Below are 21,147 nucleotides of genomic sequence, written 5' to 3'. Positions count from 1 at the left end.
AAATCAGTGGGATGAGCAGAGAGGCAAATATAACCAAGTTCTGGAAAAGATGGAGCCATGCATAACAAAAGCTGGCTACTGGGAAGCCAAGTTCCGAGCTTTGCATAAGAAGATGACACAGCAAGATGTAGAGGTTATGAAATCATGAGCAGATCTTGGTTCAATATTCGATTGGATTATTTCTGAAAGTGTTGTAGGCAATAAAAATAAGGAACAGGGATGAATGACATATTGTATAAAAAGATCCTTTTAATGAAAAGTAGATTTTTCTTCTAGAATGATGATGATCTTTTCCATGAACCTTGGTTAAAGTACATTAGGCTGCATACATATGTTTTATATTTGTGAATTTTACACATGTCTTAAAAAGGCCATCATATTTCATACCTTCATACCTACGCGTTCACAGTTCTAAAAGGGGAAAGTTTTGGTTTGCAGTGCCTAGCCACAGAATTCGTCTGAGCAAGCAACATTGAAACTGTCACGCATCAATACAATACCAGGAGAAGGGCAAAAGAAATGAGTGAACAGTTGGAAGGTAGAGTCCTGGGCATAGAGCAGGGACAAGAAGAATTGAATGAAAAAATGAGCAAGATCCTAGAATTGTTGACGAACAAAGGAAAAGCAGTGCAGAATGATCCGGAGACAGATATGGACCCCACTCATCCTCCAGGGTTTACCCCAGTGCGTGGACAAACGTCAGCTCCACTACCTAGCGTCATGGAGGGTTCGATGCCAAGTATACCCCCGTTCATTCCTAATGTACCAGCACAGGGGTTTCCAGTAGTGGGGACTCCCCCATTAATAGCTTCTGATCTGGGGATGAACAGATCTGAAACTGAACGTCGATACGACGTACTCGAGGAACGCTTGAAAGCTGTTGAGGGATCCAATACATTCGACTCTGTAGATCCCAATGATTTGTGCCTCGTGCCAAAGGTCACCCTGCCACTGAAATTCAAAGTGCTAGATTTTGAAAAATTTAATGGAACTAATTGTCCTCGAACTCACCTGCGCCTGTATTGCCAAAAAATGGCTGCACATTCCGATAATGAGAGACTCATGATGCATTGCTTTCAAGATAGCTTGACAGGTGCAGCTATCAGGTGGTATATTCAACAAGATCGGGCTCGAATCCGCACATGGAAAGATCTGGCTAATTCTTTCATAGCTTAATACCGCCATGTTATAGAAATGGCACCCGATCGTATGACCTTGCAGAGTATGCAAATGAAGCCCACCGAAACATTTAGAGAATATGCATACAGGTGGAGGGACATATCTATCCAAGTCAATCCTCTGGTGGAAGACAGGGAGGCTATTTCCCTATTTGTGAATACCTTGAAAGATCCTTACTTCGGACATCTCTTAGGAGCAACCCCCCATGACTTCATGGACATTGTCTCTACCGGAGAGAGGATTGAAACGGCCATTAAAGTCGGGAGAACTAAAAGTATTAGTACAGAGACTGGCCTAGGCAAGAAGTAAACAAGCAAGAAGAAGGAAGAAGAGGTTCAGATGGTTCAAAGACAACAATATCAAAGAGAGCATGGCCCAGGGGCTAGGAGGAATTTTGCTTTCGAACCCTCTGTCAATCAGACAGTTCATACAGGAGGTAGACCCCAAGTTGTTCCTTCTGGGACCATGCCTACCCAACCAAATGTGCGAACTCATGATAGAGGCATCCAGAGAAATACGAGAAGGATAGATCCTATTCCAATGACATACTCAGAATTATTCCCACAATTGATGGAAAGGAACTTAGTTTCAGTCATTCCTGGAATGGTCATTTCGGCACCTTATCCGCAATGGTATGACCCCGAAGCCAAGTGTGCATATCACGCTAACACTCCCGGGCACACTATTGAACGTTGTTGGGCATTCAAAAATAAGGTTCAAACACTAAGAGAAGCCGGATGGCTAGCATTTGATGATAAACAACCAGGAATTCAAGGGAACCCTTTGCCCAATCATGGGGGTAACAATGTCGGAATGATAGAAGAAGGGATGAACGAGGTGGATTTGAACAAATGTCTTTAGATTGGGTGTTCAATGAACTTATTGCGGCAGGTCGGATAGGGCAAGAGGCTGTTTGCCCCACTAATGCACTTTGTTTATGTCAGAGCAAAGAAGGAAGATCGGTGAAAAAGTGTGTAACTTTTAGAATGTTTTTGCAAAAGATGGTGGATAACAAGTTTATAGAGATCGGTTGTACCCACAAAATTGGAGAAATTGCAGTCGTTGGGGAAAACAGACCAGTATATCACCGGTGGACTAATCAACCATTCATACCTACCATGAACAAGGCTCTTCCCACACAGGAAGCGCCAGCTCGCTTGGTGATCTCTACTCCCAGGCCATTCCCATACAAGAGTAACCAAGCAGTACCCTGGAAATATGAATGTGAAGCGTATGTCGAAGGAAGCACCAGCAATATAGCAGGGGTAAAAGGGATAACTCGAAGTGGTAGGGTGTATATGCCATATTCTTCTAAAACAAATCGACAGAATGCAGGGGAACCAGACAGGGCAGTGAAAAGTCCAATATCCAATGGAGAGGCCGAAGAATTCCTGAAGATAATAAAGCACAGCGAGTACAACATTGTGGACCAACTAAAGAAAATGCCTGCTCACATATCTGTTTTGTCACTTCTACTAAATTCAGAGACCCATCGGGAGGCGTTACTTAAAGTTCTAAATCAAGCCTACATTCCCCAAGATATCAGCGTTGATAAATTCAATCATGTGATTGGAAGTCTGGCAGCCTCCAACTACATCACTTTTACTGATGAAGAAATTCCGCCAGAAGGCCAGGGGCACAACAAGGCGCTGCATATATCCACCAAATGTAAGGATCATATGATGTCTCGAGTCTTGATAGATAATGGGTCATCCCTCAATGTTATGCCAATGACTACACTGCAGAGGTTACCCATTGATCCTTCTTATGTGATACCCAACAATTTGGTGGTGCGTGCCTTCGATGGAACACGAAGAGAGTCCGTAGGGTCGCTTGACATCCCTATTCAGATTGGACCCGTAACTTTCGATATCACTTTTCAAGTCATGGATATTACACCTTCATACAGTTGTCTCTTGGGAAGGCCTTGGATACATAATACTGGGGCAATTCCCTCCTCTTTGCATCAGCGAGTGAAATTTGTGGTAGGGGATAAACTGGTATGTGTTTATGGAGAAACCGATATAATGGTTACTAAACCTTCTTCCACTCCCTATGTGGAAGCAGCTGAAGAAGCCCACGAAGATTCATTCCGAGCATTTGAGATCATCAACGTCATTACTATAATGGAGGGATCTTTTATCCCTCGACCTCGGATCTCTTCTTCCATGCGTATGGTGGCTACTGAAATGATTAAATCAGGGTTTTGCCCAGGAAAAAGGTTGGGGAAGTATCTCCAGGGCATCGCAATGCCATTGTTACTAGAAGGCATGAATGAGAGATACGGCATCGGATATACTCCTACTTTAGCTGACCATAAGAAGAAGGCAGAAGAGAAAAGAATACTCCGAATCGAGAGGCGCACAGGAAGAGTAAGTACCAAATGGGGGGTAGAAGTCCCGCTAATAAATCAGACCTTTCGAAAGGGCAATCAAGTCACTCTTGAGGAAGAAATGAAACAGATGAGCATATTGACCTTGGAATCAGGGGACCACATGAATGACTCAAGTAGATGGATCTACCCATTGACCACAGGAACAGAAATTCAGAACTGGACATCTTTTGATTACCCAATTCACTTCATGTAATAGCTTTTGCTCATTTTGCTTTCTTTTTGTAATCCGTGGACATTATTGCCTTGGACCGTTTGTCTTTTTCATCAAATAAAACAAGTATGCATTTCTTTTGCATTTATTGGGTCATTTGTCAAAGAATTGTTTACCTTTGTTTTATGCAGGGATAGGGAAAATAATCATACCAGTATTCAGGAGCCAGAAATTGATGTTAACTTTGAAAACTTAATCCTAGAAGCTGAAATAGAAGAGGAGACTGACTTATCACCTGAAATGCAAAGAATGTTGAAATCAGATGAAAAACCAACTTTAACCAGTAGTGACCCCACGGTCACAATAAATTTGGGGACTAATGAGGAACCAAAAGAAGTAAAAATTGGGGCACTATTGGGAGGAAAAGAAAGATGCGAAATGATAAACCTTCTGAAGGAATACCAAGATGTTTTCGCATGGTCATATCAGGACATGCCGGGATTGGATACGGACTTAGTAACACATAAAATACCTATTTACCCAGATAGCAAACCGGTAAAACAGAAACTAAGGAGAATGCGCCCAGATATGTTGATCAAAATAAAAGAAGAGGTACAGAAGCAGTTTGAGGCTGGTTTTTTAGAAGTAGCCAAATATCCAGAGTGGATGGCCAATGTAGTTCCAATAATGAAGAAAAATGGAAAAGTGAGAGTGTGTGTTGACTATCGAGACTTGAATAAAGCTAGCCCTAAAGATAATTTCCCACTTCCACACATAGATGTGCTGGTAGACAATACGGCGGGACATGCCCTGTTTTCATTCATGGATGGGTTTTCTGGATATAATCAAATTAAGATGGCCCCAGAAGATAAAGAGAAGACCACGTTTATCACCTTATGGGGGACCTTTTGCTACAAAGTTATGCCCTTTGGTTTAAAGAATGCAGGGGCAACCTATCAGAGAGCCATGGTAACATTATTCCATGACTTGATGCATAAGGAGATAGAAGTATATGTGGACGACATGATTGTTAAGTCTCGAGATGAGTATAGCCATGTGATGAACTTAAGGAAGCTATTTAAAAGGCTACGAAAATGTCAACTGAAATTAAATCCAGAAAAATGTACATTCGGAGCTTCTTCAGGAAAATTGTTGGGATTTATCGTAAGTGAGAAAGGGATTGAAGTAGACCCAGATAAAATAAAAGCTATTCGAGAAATGCCTAGTCCCAAAACCGAAAAAGAAGTCAGGAGTTTCCTAGGCCAATTGAACTAAATAGCTTGATTTATATCTCAATTGACTGCTACTTGTGAGCCCATATTTAAGCTGCTGAAGAAGGATAACCCCGAAAAATGGAGTGAAGAATGTCAGAAAGCTTTTGAGAGAATAAAAGAATATCTATTGAACCCTCCAGTTTTGGTTCCCCCTGTACCCGGAAGGCCTCTTATATTGTACTTAGTAGTATCAGAGAATTCCATGGGGTGTGTATTAGGACAACACGATGAGTCTGGAAGAAAGGAGCGCGCCATCTATTATTTAAGCAAAAAGTTCACGGAATACGAATCTAGGTACTCTAACCTGGAGAAGACGTGTTGCGCTTTGGTGTGGGTGGTTAGTAGATTAAGGCAATACACGCTGTATTACACAACATGGCTGATTTCTAAAATGGATCCGATTAAGTATGTTTTCGAGAAACCTGCAGTAACAGGACGGATGGCTCGTTGGCAAATGCTGTTGACTGAATATGATATTACATATGTGACGAGAAAAGCCATCAAAGGGAGCATTATAGTAGAATATTTGGCTGATAGGGCCATTAATGATTACCAATCCATGGAGTTTGACTTCCCGGATCAAGATATTGATTCAATTGATCAAGAAAAGGAAGGTAATGTTGGGTGGATGATGCTATTTGATGGGGCAACCAACGTATGGGGGCATGGAACAAGGGCTGTACTCATATCACCAGAGGGTAAATATTACCCAGTCACAGCCAAACTCACCTTTCCGTGTACCAATAATATAGCTGAGTATGAAGCGTGCGTATTGGGCTTACAGGCGGCTATTGACCGAGGCATTAAAAAATTGATTGTAAAAGGAGATTCTGCTTTGGTAATTTATCAGTTGACTGGAAAGTGGGAAACCCGGGATTCCAAATTAATACCATATCAGGAGTTCATTCAGGAAATGATGCAGGAATTCAATACTATCAGTTTTTCGCATTTACCGAGAGAGAGTAACTTAATACCTGATGCGCTAACAACATTGGCGGCTTTATTTAAGGTTGAGTCCGGAATAGAGATTGAACCCATTCGAATAAGGATGCATAGGGAACCTGCATATTGTATAATGACGGAAGAAGCCGATGGGAAGCCATGGTTTCATGATATCAAAACATACATTCAATGGAAGGAGTATCCCATAGGAGCCTCTAATAATGACCGAAAGACAATTTGGAGGCTAGCTATGGGATTCTTCTTAGATGGGGAAATATTGTATAAAAGGAACCATGATATGACCCTCCTACGGTGCGTGGAGTTGCAAGAGGCCAGAAAAATCATACAGGAAGTACACGATGGCGTTTGTGGGACCCATGCGGGAGGACACTCGTTGGCCCGAAAAATCCTAAGGAGTGGATACTATTGGATAACCATGGAACGGGATTGTATGGAGTATGTTCGAAAGTGCCATAAGTGTCAAATCTATGGAGATCGCACACAAGTCCCACCCACTCAACTCCAGGTTTTATCTACACCTTGGCCTTTCTCAGCATGGGGCATGGATGTGATCGGACCAATAACCCCGAAGGCCAGTAATGGGCATCGATTCATTTTCGTGGCCATTGACTACTTCACAAAATGGGTAGAAGCAGCATCATACTCTAATGTCACTCAAAATGTAATCAATCGTTTTATCAGGAGAGAATTAATTTGCAGGTATGGGATCCTAGAAAGGATAATATCAGACAATGCTAAAAACTTGAACAACGAGGTCATGACAAAATTATGCAGTCAGTTCAAGGTCAAGCATCATAATTCAGCCCCCTATCGACCCCAAATGAATGGAGCAGTGGAAGCAGCCAATAAGAACATCAAGAGCATCTTGGAAAAAATGACAGGGACCTATAGAGATTGGCATGAGAAGTTACCTGTCGCTTTATTGGCCTATCGGACCACTGTTCGAACATCTACAGGGGCTACCCCTTTCTCTTTGGTATATGGAATGGAAGCTGTAATTCCGATAGAAGTTGAGATTCCATCGTTACGAGTCTTAAAAGAAGCAGAGTTAATCGAAGCAGAATGGGTGCAATCTAGATATGACCAGTTGAATCTAATTGAAGAAAAAAGATTGACAGCTATAGTTCATGGGCAATTATACCAAAGGAGAATGATGAGAGCTTTTAACAAGAAAGTACGTATTCGACAGTTTCAAGAAGGAGATCTAGTTTTGAAAAAGATTTTACCAATTCATAATGACCCCAGAGGTAAGTGGACCCCAAATTATGAAGGGCCGTATGTGGTAAAGAAAGCATTTTCAGGAGGGGCCTTATTGTTATCAGACATGGATGGAGCCGATCTGGTGCACCCCACAAACTCAGATGCGGTAAACTCTCAAGGAAATTCAATAAAATGACGATTTGCTTCATAAATCTAATGACTGTTCATTATTCATGTTTTGATCAAATGATAGATGGCCATCGTTGGCCGATCTGCTTTCCTACAAAAAGCCAAATAACAATTTACCATTTGATAACCAAATTGAGCCTAAATGATAAACCAGTATTTTTTTCAAAAGTCAGTTTACAAAATTTAACCTGGGTATGGGTCCTTTAGGGTCTGGCAAGTCATATGAGACAACAATTGGCTACTCGAAATGATGGCAGGCCATCTTTCTGCTACCCAAAAGAAACAAAAAGAGATCCCTTGCAAGCCCTTCTTGAGCCTGGAAAATTCAATTTTTTATTAACCCGTCAAAGGATCACACCCCATATTGGGGCAATTTCAAAGGATTAGTCCCAAATGAAGTCCAAACAAAAATGACCAAATCCCTTCATGAAAGAGAAAAACAAAAGGGAGCAGCAAAAGCAAATGGAAAAAGAAGAAAAGAGAAAGAAAATAAGGGACACACTACGCATGTGATCTTTGACCAAGTTGCCCTCAATGAAAGTGCTGATTTTGAGCCTTATTTAACTCTTTCTTTCTTTAACCCGTACCCCTAGCCTATATTACAGTCCAAATGAAAGACCTGACCAGATTGGTATACATTGTTGTCTCTAATGATTTGTCAGGCTCAATGATTGAGTCTGAACTACGTAATGACCTGATCCTGAAAAGGTACGTAGGCAGCTTGTTCAAAAGACAAGTTCGGTCAAAGCCAAAACAAAGTACCTCAACTTAAACTGGGGCAGAGAATGTCATTATGGGTTGGGATTTTTGAGCCATAGTTTCCCTCTTCTTCAGAAAACCTATATCCCCAAGCCTACGTTTCGTCCTGAGTCTTAAAGACCATCTTGAGATCAAAACATGAACTGAACCTGAGGCAATAGTTTAACTTAAGAATTATAGGGGTTCGCAACAGAATAAGGCGAAAAGAGGGAGAAATGTTTGGGGTCATCAACGAAAAAGAAAAAAATCAGTCAAAGGGGAATTAAGCTTGACAACTTAACATTCATGTGCTTCGACTTTTTGAATACTGGTATAAAGTTTTTCCTTTGAACTGACATTTAAGTCTGGTAAACTAGTCATCTTGCATATATGATCTTTTGATATAGCAAAGGGATGTTACAATTACATGGTTGGATATTTCTCAAAAACAAAAAAAAAAAAAAAAAAAAAAAAAAAGGCCTTTTTCATAAGTCTCAAGAGTAGGGTAATCAAAAGAGTTCGCTAGTATGCTTCCTGTTTCAGGCATGATCAGCAAATATGACTTAGAGCTTTGGAAATGTGGTGTACAACCGATGAATAAGGAAGAATCTGAGGAGGTTGTGGCCTTCATATGAAACTGAGAGCTTTTACTAATGCATTTGCAATGAGGCAATTGTCGTGTCAAAACTTGTCTCCCTATCCAATTGCATTAAGCAAACAGGGTTAATATTGGTTGTAGATCCATTCAACCGAGGCAGATTTTTTTAGTGAGTTTCCTTTTAGCCAAGTCAATCGTCTCCATGATTGGATGAATTAAGAAAATTGAGCCAAGATCAGTTACAGATGTGGCAAGTATCAAAAGCATGGTCAAGATGAAAGATGAGGTTATTGATCACAGACGCACCAGGGGAAAAGATTCAGGCATTTCCTTCATTCATTACCATGCATTTTAGGCATTGCATAAAAACATGTAGCAACATATCCCCATGTTCTGGCACCACAGTAGACAGCATACATGCACTACTGCATTCTAGTCATACCCCTCTTGTCATGCATCTCTTTTAATCATTATCCAAACGACCTTAGTCTCACTAATGTTTGAGTTATTACTCCATGAACTATAGCTCGGGTTCCTACACCCGATGCAAGTCACCCCTCATGAACTATAGCTCGGGTTCCTACACCCGGTGCAAGTCATCCTCCGTGAACTATAGCTCGGGTTCCTACACCCGATGCAAGTCACTCCTCATGAACTATAGCTCGGGTTCCTACACCCGAGGCAAGTCATTCTCCTTGAATTATAGCTCAGGTTCCTACACCCGGTGCAAGTCACCCTTCATGAACTATAGCTCGGGTTCCTACACCCGGTGCAAGTCATCCTTCGTGAACTATAGCTCGGGTTCCTACACCCGGTGCAAGTCACCCTTCGTGAACTATAGCTCGGGTTCCTACACCCGGTGCAAGTCACCCTTCCGTGAACTATAGCTCAGGTTCCTACACCCGGTGCAAGTCACCCTTTGTGAACTATAGCTCAGGTTCTTACACCCGATGCAAGTCACCTTTCGTGAACTATAGCTCGGGTTCCTATATCCGGTGCAAGTCACCCTTCCACGAACTATAGCTCGGGTTCCTACACCCGGTGCAAGTCATCCTCCGTGAACTATAGCAGGTTCCTACACCCGGTGCAAGTCACCTTCCATGCACTATAGCCCGGGTTCCTACACCCGGTGCAAGTCACCTTTCCGTGAACTATAGCTTGGGTTTCCTACACCCGGTGCAAGTCACCTTCCGTGCACTATAGCTCGGGTTCCTACACCCGGTGCAAGTCACCCCTCCGTGAACTATAGCTCGAGTTCCTACACCCGGTGCAAGTCACCTCTCATGAACTATAGCTCGGGTTCCTACACTCGACGCAAGTCATTCTCATGTGCTCTCAAGCATACATGCAAATCGGTTTTCACAAATCATTTTGGTCTCTTCCGTTACAAGGGGCCTGGTCCAAAATCAGCGTCTTTTATCTTTGCAGGTTTGTTGCCACAAATAACGTATGAGAGATCTTACTTTTACTTTGAAGCAACAAATCCTACAAAGAGGGGCAGCTGTAGACACCCCATTTTTACCCAGGCCCAATATATGTATTACTATTATTATTATTATTTTATTATTATTAGTATTATTATTATTTATTCTTATTATTATTATTATTATTAATCTTCACTAATCTTGTTATTATTATTATTATTATTATTATTATTATTATTATTATTATTATTTTCTGTATTATTATTATTATTAGTATTATTAATAGTACTTTATTATTTTCATTATTATTTTTATTATTTTTATTATCATTAGTATTTTTATTACTATTATTACTATTATCTTATTTATTATTATTATTTTTCATTAGTATTATTATTATTACTTTTGTTTTTATTTCTATTTATATTGTTTATTATTATTATTATTATTTATTATTATTTTCATTATTATTGACATTATTTTTAATTATTATTATTATCAGTATGTTTACCTTTATTATTACTATTATTATTATTATTATTTTATTTATTTATCTTTGTTATTATTATTATTATTATTATTATTATTATTATTATTATTAATATTATTTTCTTTATTATTATTATTATTAGTATTATTAATAGTACCTTATTATTATTATTATTATTATTATTATTATTATTATTATTTTCATTATTATTTTTATTATTTTTATTATCATTAGTATTTTTATTACTATTATTACTATTCTCTTATTTATTATTATTATTTTTCATTAGTATTATTATTATTACTTTTGTTTTTATTTCTATTTATATTGTTTATTATTATTATTATTATTTATTATTATTTTCATTATTATTGACATTATTTTTAATTATTATTATTATTAGTATGATTACCTTTATTATTACTATTATTATTATTATTATTATTTTATTTATTTATCTTTGTTATTACTATTATTATTATTATTGTTTATTTCGGTTATTATTATTATTATTATTATTATTATTGTTATTATTTTATTGTCACTATTATTTTTAGTATCTTTATTATCATTATTATTATTACTAGTATTTATTTATCTTGTTATTATTATTATTATTATTATTATTATTTTCTGTCATTACTATTATATATATTATTACCATAAAATATGAAGGGAATAAAAATGAAAAAGGAAAGGAGAAGAAGGAATTTTTAGGGTTGAGTTTTTATAAAAGGGGGGGGGGGGGGCGCACAGCGCAGTAGGGCACGCACAATCGGGGGCACAGCCGAGCAAACGGAGCACAAAAAAAAAAAAAATCTTTTCCTTCTTCTTCTTCTGGTCCTCTCCCTCACCCTTTCCCACACACACGACCGACATCCACCATCCTCCAGCAACTTCTGAACCTTCCCTGCCTTCCCTCTCTGTTCTCTCCTTCTTCTCCGGCCGCTAGCTACTGCTGCAACTCTGGAAGCCAACACAGTTGCCAGCCCCCGTGAACACCAGAACACGCAGCAGGCCAGCGGCCAGCCGCTCACACAACACCAGCAGACAGCCCCTGCGGGCTTCTCCACGCCACCGTAGCACCACCCATCCTCCGTCGTCACCTGCAACCGCACACCTAGCAGTCCATGGACCCCTCTACAACTCAACCCAGCTCCGGCACAGCATCTCCACGGCATCCAAGATTCACGGCCAGCCTCCAGGATCTCCAGCGCCGCCAACCACCATAACCACCGGCACCACCCCTACGGCCACGACGCACCATCAGACCTCCCCAAGTCCAGCCGAGGCAGCCATAGTAGCTCCTCTGTTTCAAGCTACCACAAGCAGACTCGAGGACCTCTGCAACCCCGGCGGCAGCTCTCCATCCTCACCCATTCGTCACGTCAGGTCACCGTCGCCGCCCAGCTCCCTCACGCGCCTCTCCCTCTGCAACTCTGCTGCAACCACCCGAAGCCACCTTCGTCTCCGGCAACACCCACGGTTTCCTTTATATTTGTTGAGGCTGGTTTCAATTTTTAAAATTTTGAATTGTATAATTATTAAATAAGTAATATTATGGTTTTTTTTACTTATCATGTTATTATCAAATGTATGCTTATATTATGTAAGTAATTTTGCGATTTGTTATTTTGTATTGTTTTTGTAGTCATATATATGTTCTTATTTTATTAGGGTTTGTTATTTCATATTGTTAACATATAGTTATTATTGTGTATCATTTGTTATTATCACTAGATATTATTGTTGTTTATTATTTGTAAAAAGCATTGCTTAGGTATTCATGTTTGTATATTTATTTAGGGCATTTTTATTGTTAATATTTCATCATTGTTATATATGCAATTTTTTTTTTATTATTATTTGTATATGTATTTAGGGGGTTTGTATGACAATATATTTATTTTTATTTGTATATTTATTCAGGATGTCCACATTAATGTTTAATTGTTTGATGCTTTATCCTTATTATATATTTGTGTTTATTGATATTGTATATTATTGCATATTTAAAATTATTGCATTGCTGTTATATATTTTTAACATTGTATATCATATTCTGATTTATTGTATTATCATTGTTGGTTAGGGTTGATTTTGTTACCATAATTTTATTAATTGTTTTCCATATATATTATTGTATATTTACAGATTAATCTTAGGGCTACTTAGTTTCCATATTTTAATCCTAAGACTGATTTGTTTCCTTAATTAATTGTTTATATATATGTGCATGTCCTTAACTGCGTGTTAATAATAAGGTAAGTATCATATTATCAAAATACGTATATTATCTTTGTTGCTTCTATTATTTATTACCATTATTATTATCATCATTAATGTATTGTCTATTATTACTATTAATATTATTATTGTATTAATTATCTCTATTATTATTACTATCATTATTCTCACTTGAAGCATACGTATATTCAACTGATTTATTTTTAGTACTTGTATTAACTTGTAACTATTTTAGTATTATTACATTTTTGTTATTAAATATTTTTTGGTTTTTATTTCCCTATGATTTTATTGCGAGGGTATGAGCCTTCGGGCATCACGTACCCTAAGCTCTGAGGGAATATCTATATATATATATATATTATCTTTATTTATTTATTATTTTATTTATTTATTTATTTATGTATTTATTTTTTACATGTACTTATAAATTCATAAAAAAAAGGAGTAATTTAAAGAATTATTAGATTAACTTAGGGATAATTTTAAATTAATTAGGTACCGTTCGTAAGAATGGGCGCGTAGGGGGTGCTCGTACCTTCCCCTCGCGTAACCGAACTCCCGAGCCTAACTCTGGTAATGTAGACCGATTCTACCCCTAATGGGGTAGTAATCATGTGTTCTAACCGCACTAAAGGTTAGTGGCGACTCCTATACCATGTTTTTTTCATGAAAATTTTAAATTGATTTTAACCTCACCGCCCGGGGCACACGCGCTCCCGGGACGCCGCGACACCCCTTTTCATTCAAAACAGTCATCCTATAAGTATAACAAGTATTCCTATATGGCTTCTCATAAGATGGCATATAATTAAAATACATGATTCATAAAAAGATAAAACTTAATATAAATAGTATGAATCAATGGATTGAGAATTTAATAAAATAGAATGAGGATAGATATACCTTTGTGTTTTACTCCTTCTTAGACATTTAAGATCATAGTGGTGTTCAACTCTCTCTCTCGGTTTTTCATACCTCAAATGGTTCCCAAAATCCTTAGTACTCAAGGATTATGAACTATGTAAAAACATTAGTGACTAAGGCACAACAAAAAAAATATGCATGACATTCAAATGATATGTGTTGGAATTGGTGTATTCCCAAGATGGGGGTGAATTAGAATTTTAAACTTTTTCTACAAGGTTAAATAAGATATCAGTATTATTTCGCAACGTAGGGTCTTTCTATGTAATTCTAAATGCGCAGATGTGTACAATATGCGAAAATATAAATCATGCATAGCATTCACAATGTAACATACATGTGTAGTAAATAAATTGCGGTGATGTAAAGTGGACACATGATATGTTATCGGGGTTTGGCCAACTGTGCCTACGTCCCCACCTCTAGCTTGCAAGTCTGATGATTCCACTAATGCTCACTTAACGGGTGAAGCGACACTGGTTACAATCAGGTCAATTAGCGGGGCTGACCTGAACTTGTGCACACCTTAACAAGTTGGTGCACTTAACTTTCCTAACCGGGTCTAAGCTAGTCAGGGACTATTCAATAGGGCTAGTCTCCCTCTTCAAGCCCATGCTTGGAATACAAATGATATGAAAATTTAAGTACAAGTAAAGTGCTTCTTACACTAAACAGATTTGCACCAATATGCACAACCAAATAATACACTCACATATGATAGGATATTAAGCTCAAGTGAGATTTTGTTAACCAAGTGTTAACTCACAGTAGGATCTATATCAATGTGCATATGTGAGATTGAGATTTTTGATATCAAGTTAATATGCTTCTTGTGTGCACAATCAAATAGTCTCTATAACCCAAAACAAATATCACATAAATATTTCTTAAACATGAAGCACAATAGATAATAGCGTTTTTAAGCTTGATAACGATGTTGTTGTCAATGCACAAATCAAGCTTATGATACTTGCAATAAGGATACAAGATCTTAAGCCACACAAAGGGTTTGTCCTAATAAAATATTTATGAAAGAAATATTATTGGAAAAACCTTAGCTAGCTCTCCAAAAATCAACACGTAATCAAATCAAAACTAAGGAGAGTTTAGCCTATGCGAAGAGTATAAAGAATACTACCTTCTTTCAAGATAAATAACTAGATGAATATAGGAGGTATATTTTTACAATTGGATTGAAGATATATAGAAATATAGAGATTTTGGACAAAAATATTATTAGAGAATTTTTCTTTATCTTAAATCCTAATCATCCTTAATCTTTTCAAATGAATGGCTATATATAGAAGTTGGAAAAATTATAGTTGTTGGGGACACACTAGGTATTTTTGAAAAAGTTTACGCAAGTTTAATTAAAGTTAACCCAGCTTAAGTCTCGGTAAAAATTCAACAACCTGAGAGGGTCAGTCGACTGTACTTAAGGTTCGGTTGACCGAGTGTCCCAGTTCGGTCGACTAGGTAAAAATTGACCTAAGAAGATGGTCGACCATCTTGAGATTTTGAAGGCGATTTCCCAAATTCGTGCGGTTCAGTCGACTAGGCAGTTGGGGCTTCTCTCGAGGATAATCGGTCGACAAGAGTGTTGAAGCTCATTTTGGGTCAATCGATCAAAGGGTCAACATTTGACCCAGGGAGGTTCTGTTGAACAAGGAATATTATCTTGGCCGGGTTTGTTCAATCATAGTGTGGTCAAATTGTTGACCATGGACTAGTTTGTTTGACCGAATGCTCCTTATGCATTCTGGCTCGGTCAACCGAACATGCATTTTAGGTGCATTTCAGTCCTAATCCCTTTGTATATAAACCTTATTCATATGATGATTAAATTTAAGAAGATAGGACATATTTTTATGTAGTATATCACTCTAAGGCATTTGAGAATTAACCCAAAAAAATCTAGCATTGGTTAACCGAAGGGTGATCCCTAAGATTCAGCTATGGTTATTGAGCTTGTCTGTCCTATCATACATGAAATGTATTAATTATTACAAACCATATAAGATTACATACCCAAATGATAAATATAAAAACATAATACAACTTGATTCATGCGCGGCTCCTTTACAACTCCATGGAATATGCCAGAATATGCTCGTTCAGGTGCTCTTACTGCTTCCATTTCTTACATGTTATCCGTGGTAAGAAAAATAAACTTGTTCAAATACTCAAAACACAGAGATGAGTTACTGTGATTTGTCATAGTCAAAACAGGGATGTGACCAAAAGGTCAACAATATGCATTCAAACAATGTCATGCTTTTTCAAATCATTTTCATTTTTTGGGAAACAAAGCATTTTGAAATAATTTTTCAATGGGATATGATAACTTTGACAAATACTTTCCAACTCCTCCAATCATATGATTTTATAAAATCATTTTCAATTTTCAAACAGTAAAATCTATACAATAAAAACAGCAAAGAATTTGCAAAGAGTTAACCCTAAAAACAGAGATACACCAAAAATTAAGTCATTGCAATCTTTATGCAAATAGTGGTTAAGTTTATTGCAATCAGGCTCTGATACCAATTGTTAACTTTGGTGTGATTCCAAGAGGGGGGTGAATTGGGTTTTAAAACATTTCAGTTAATTTAAACATTTACATCGATTCACCACAATTCATATCTCATTCATAATGCAAACGTGTATGTAAAATGATTAAGCTATTATTGCGGACATGCACGTGTGTAACATATCTTATTTAAATTAAATGTGTGCACGTGAATAGTTGTGAACAAGCAAGCATATTGTCGTGACGTCCTGGAGCACGTGGGCCCCGAGGTGGCGAAATAAAAATGTGGTTTTAATTTTCAGGAAAACAAGGAATTGTCAGAGTCGCCACTAACCTTTTAGTGTGGTTAGAACACATGATTACTAACCTGTTAAGGGTAGAAAGGATCTACGTTACTAGAGCTGGGGTCGGGAGTTCGGTTATGTGAGGGGAAGGTACGAGCACCCCCTACGCGCTTGTTCTTACGAACGGTACCTAATTAATTTGAAATTATCCCTAAGTAAACTTAATGAGTCTTTAAAATTACTCCTATAGTAAATTTACCAATACGCATGCAAAATGAATATATAAATAAATAAATAAATAAAACAAAAATATATGTAATGTATAAATATTTACATATTCCCTTAGAACTAAAGGTACGTGAAGCCCGAAAGCTTATACCCTAACATTAAAATCATAGGGATTAATTCGAAAATAATGTACAAAATACACTCCCAAAATTTAGAAATCTTATAGGGTTTTTCTAAGTATGAAAATACTAGCTTGGGAGGTTTTAGATCCTATTCGGGATGAAAAGTTAAAAAAATTATTTTCATGTCTCAAAATATTTTTCCAGCTTTTTCTATTTTATTTTATACTTTTCTATATATCCTGAATTTTGAACAATTAAATAAAGAAAAGACAAATAATGAAAGTCAAGTCAAAAATGTTTTTCAAATATTGTTCTAATTTCCTCTTTTTTATGGTTCTTTTCATAGTTTTCTTAAAGAAAAAAGAAATAAATAAAAAAGTATAAAAATAAATAAAGAAAATAATACAATACCCATAACATTTTATAATACTACTATAGTAATAACATTACCAATATGTATATATATATCATAGCACATAATTACTAATAATAAATGATGCTAGAATAATGACGTGTATACATCATAATATTAATAACAATACAAGCCCTATACAACTTTAATCCGATCATAAACAATAATATACAACAATAAGGAAGTAATTAAACCCTAAAAAGAAATCAATGTGTAACAATATGCAAATAATAAATACAGATATGTGATAATATAGAAATAGTCGAACTATGGAAATCAATATATGATAAAGTGGAAACTCTAAAAATCCAAATAAGGAAACCCTATAAATTAATATGAAACTAAATACAACAAAAATATAAACTTAAACATTAAAACAAATTTTAACCATAATGCTTCCACAATAATAATAATGGTCATTAAATAAATAATGCTAACGAATTACAAACCTAGATACTAAATATTGAAACAAATGTTATACTTTTAAAAATCCTACAACTATATTATAGACACTTTAATGTGTAACATAAGAGTTAAACATGCAAACTAAATATGTATTACACTAAATAAAACATTATAAGGAGAAAACTCAAAATATACATGCATAAACAAAAACAAAAACCTAAATATTATATATCAAAACGGACCAAAACCAGCACAGACATAAAATTAAAAAATAATCATTAAAAAAATAAAATAAAATGAAACAAAACAAAGTGCAATCACATGTCCATGTGTGTGTGTTTGCGTGTTCGCTTGTAGAGGGGCAGGGAACTCACCGTGGGCTCTTGGTCGGAGGGACTGGTTCTAGAGCAGAGGTTCACGGCCGGAGGAGGTTGCAGAGGATCGTCGTGTAACTTGGCCTCGGAGCAGAGGAGCTGTGGCTGGGTGGTGCTGCAGATGGTTCGTGCAGGCGGGGGCACGCTGGTTCGTGGTGCTGTTGTTGGTTTACCGGAGTTGTAGTAGAAGGGGCTGCTGAGGAGGCTGTGTGTACCTCACCAGAGCAAAGGAGGCCAAGAGGGTTGTGGGAGCCTCAGTGGTAGAGCTGCTGCAGAGGAGCTCGGGGACGATGCAGGAGTTGAGCGTGGACCAACCGTGGAGTGGAGCAACTGGTTGCTAGCCTGGAGTCGTGGGGGTGTGTAGAAGAACTTCATGGGTTGCTCGTAGAATTGCTGAGAGGAAAAGAGCTGCTACTTGGGTAAGGGGCTGAGGGATCAACTCAAGGAGAGTGCTGAGAGACTAGGAAGGAGAAGGAGGTTGTTTGGGAAGGCTGGGCTCCACCTCAGCAGTCGTGCGCAGGGGGTCGGGGAGAAAGACGAGAGCTTTTTTTGTTTGGATTTTTTTTTTCTTGGCTCCCAACTGTAGCAAGATCATAATTTTTCTTTTTTAGGGTTGCCTCCCCCCCCCCCCCTCCCTTTCTGGCTGTGTCTCATGAAAATTTATAGAGGAGGTGAGGAGAATCCCCTCTTAGGGTTGTTGCCTATTTACCCCCCTTTGCCTTAGCGTGTACATTTTAATTGGGTCTAGCCCGCAATTTCCTTTGGCCCAATAAATTTTGGTCACCCTAAACCGAGTAAAATGTAGACTTAAATTCCCGTAAATAAAAGGATCCAGACTTAAGTTAAAATAAAGCACTTCTCAATAAAATACCTAATTGAAAAACCTCAACTTTAAAATTTAAAAGACTTAATTTAAAATTTTAAAACTCAATTTACAAACTCCTTTTTTAAAAATTAAAAGATTCAAATTTAAAAATCAAAAGGACTCAATTAAGAAAATTAAAAATACCAAGACTCGGTTTAAAATACTTGGGGCTCAATTAAAATATTCAAACTTCTAAATTTTGAAAAGAACTCAATTAAAAACAACCGGGACACAAATCAAATTTGAAATAATCGAGAATCAAATTTTAAAATTGTTGAGACTCAATTTTTAAAATGACCAAAACTCAATTTTATTCAAAATAGCCTAGACTTAAATTTTAAACATGACCGAAACTCATTTCTTAAAGCAGTTGTGACTCGGAATTAAGAATAATTGAGACTTTATTTTTGAAAAAAAATGGGACTCAATTGGATTCTCCCATTCCTGGGATTCAAGGTTGACTTCTTATGAGGCTGGGTCTTCTCAGAATGACTTGGGTAAAATTGGGGTGTCTACTATGCATATATGAAAATTAAAGTGTAGTAATTAAATGAGAGAGAGAGAGAGAGAGAGAGAGAGAGAGAGAGAGAGAGAGAAGGAGAGCAACACACAATATTTGTTATCAAGGTTCGGTCAAACTAGCCTATGTCCCTGCCTTGGGCATACCCCCAAGGATTACACTAACCCTGCTCACTTAAATGGGCGGAGTAGAAGCCTTTTACATCCTCTCCTTACGAGGCAAGGAAAACCCTAGTTCAATTTTCATGCTAAACCGAACCGGTCTCACTTATGGGGCCGAGACTCCCCAATTCAATTATTGGACTGAACCAAATTGGTCTCATTTACGGGGTTGAGACTCCCTAATTCAATTCATGAGACTCCCCAAAGATATGATTTTTTGCAATAAAAATGATTTTTGGGAACTTTGATTAACAAAGGATTTGAGAAAAAAATTAGGCTAATCAAAGTTACTAATCAAAGTAAATGAGAGGGTATTTATATATTTTTTGAAAATTATGACCATTAGGAACACACTCGATATTTTGAAAAAAATTAATTAAAAGTTAATGACGTTTTTACCCTTTAAAATATTTCCAACTTTAGATGTTCGGTCGACTGGATTTGAGGTTCAGTCGACCATCTCACTAAGTTTGGTCGTCCATGGCATTTTTGAACTACAGGTTCGATCGACCATTTAAAGACGAATTTAGAACCTCCAAGGTTCGATTGACCGGGCCAAGTTTGGTTGACTGAAGTTGAACGTTCGGTCGACCGAGCCATTTTACAACTAGGAGTTCGGTCGACTGGGGCATCGGGAGATTTCCATATGCTAGTTCGATTGACCAGGGCACTGTAGTTAATTTTAGAGATGGTCGACCAACTGGTCAACTTTTTGACCCTGGATAGGTTCGATGGACTCAGGGTTTTAATGTATTGTGGTTCGGTGGACTGAACACACTAAATTTGTGCATTTATGTTCTATTTTTGAAAATAAATTTCCCTTGATAACATATGTGAAAATGGGGACTTTCCTAAGTGCAAGTGCAAGGACCTAGAGTCTCTCTTAGGTCTAGGTATTTTAATTTACCTTAAAAAACCTAGCATCGTTCAACCAAATTCAACCCTAATGTCTGTCTATGGTTTCTGTCCGAGCATAAAGACATATCATGCAGTATGTATGTAGTTATTATAGACCAACATATAAAAACTTAAATGCATTATACAAATAAAATCAAAATATCTTCTTCTTGATATTTTCTGCTCTTTAACCTTCATGGTAAATCACAAGAGAGTGTGAGCTTTATGTTCTAGCTGACATTCATTTTTTGATATCTTATGTTCGTACTGAAATGAAAACTTATTCACACGCTAAATGCACACATAAGATACTGGTGGTTTGTCAGCATGAAAACATGAATTGGACTCAAAACGCCAACACATACTCATATGATAAAACATGAAGCTCACTACGAAAAAATAGGTTTTTAGTGACGAAAGTATTTGTGACGGTTTTAAAATTGTCACTAATAGTATTGTATTAGTCACGGTTCTTCAAAACCATCACTAATAGTATACGCATTAGTGACAGTTTTAGCAGTCATCACTAATATAACACTATTAGTGACGGTTTAAAAACCGTCACTAATATTTT

At 37.2% G+C, this 21,147-nt stretch overlaps 1 pseudogene; it reads left to right on the top strand.

Annotated features, from left to right (window-relative positions):
• Positions 1-585: 585 nt before the first annotated feature.
• On the top strand, positions 586-18,314 carry LOC131156079 (uncharacterized; annotated as a pseudogene).
• Positions 18,315-21,147: the final 2,833 nt, after the last annotated feature.

Source organism: Malania oleifera, chromosome 5 (assembly GCF_029873635.1).
Source record: "Malania oleifera isolate guangnan ecotype guangnan chromosome 5, ASM2987363v1, whole genome shotgun sequence".
Classification (NCBI taxonomy): domain Eukaryota; kingdom Viridiplantae; phylum Streptophyta; class Magnoliopsida; order Santalales; family Ximeniaceae; genus Malania; species Malania oleifera.
This window is presented reverse-complemented; position numbering and strand designations above follow the sequence as displayed.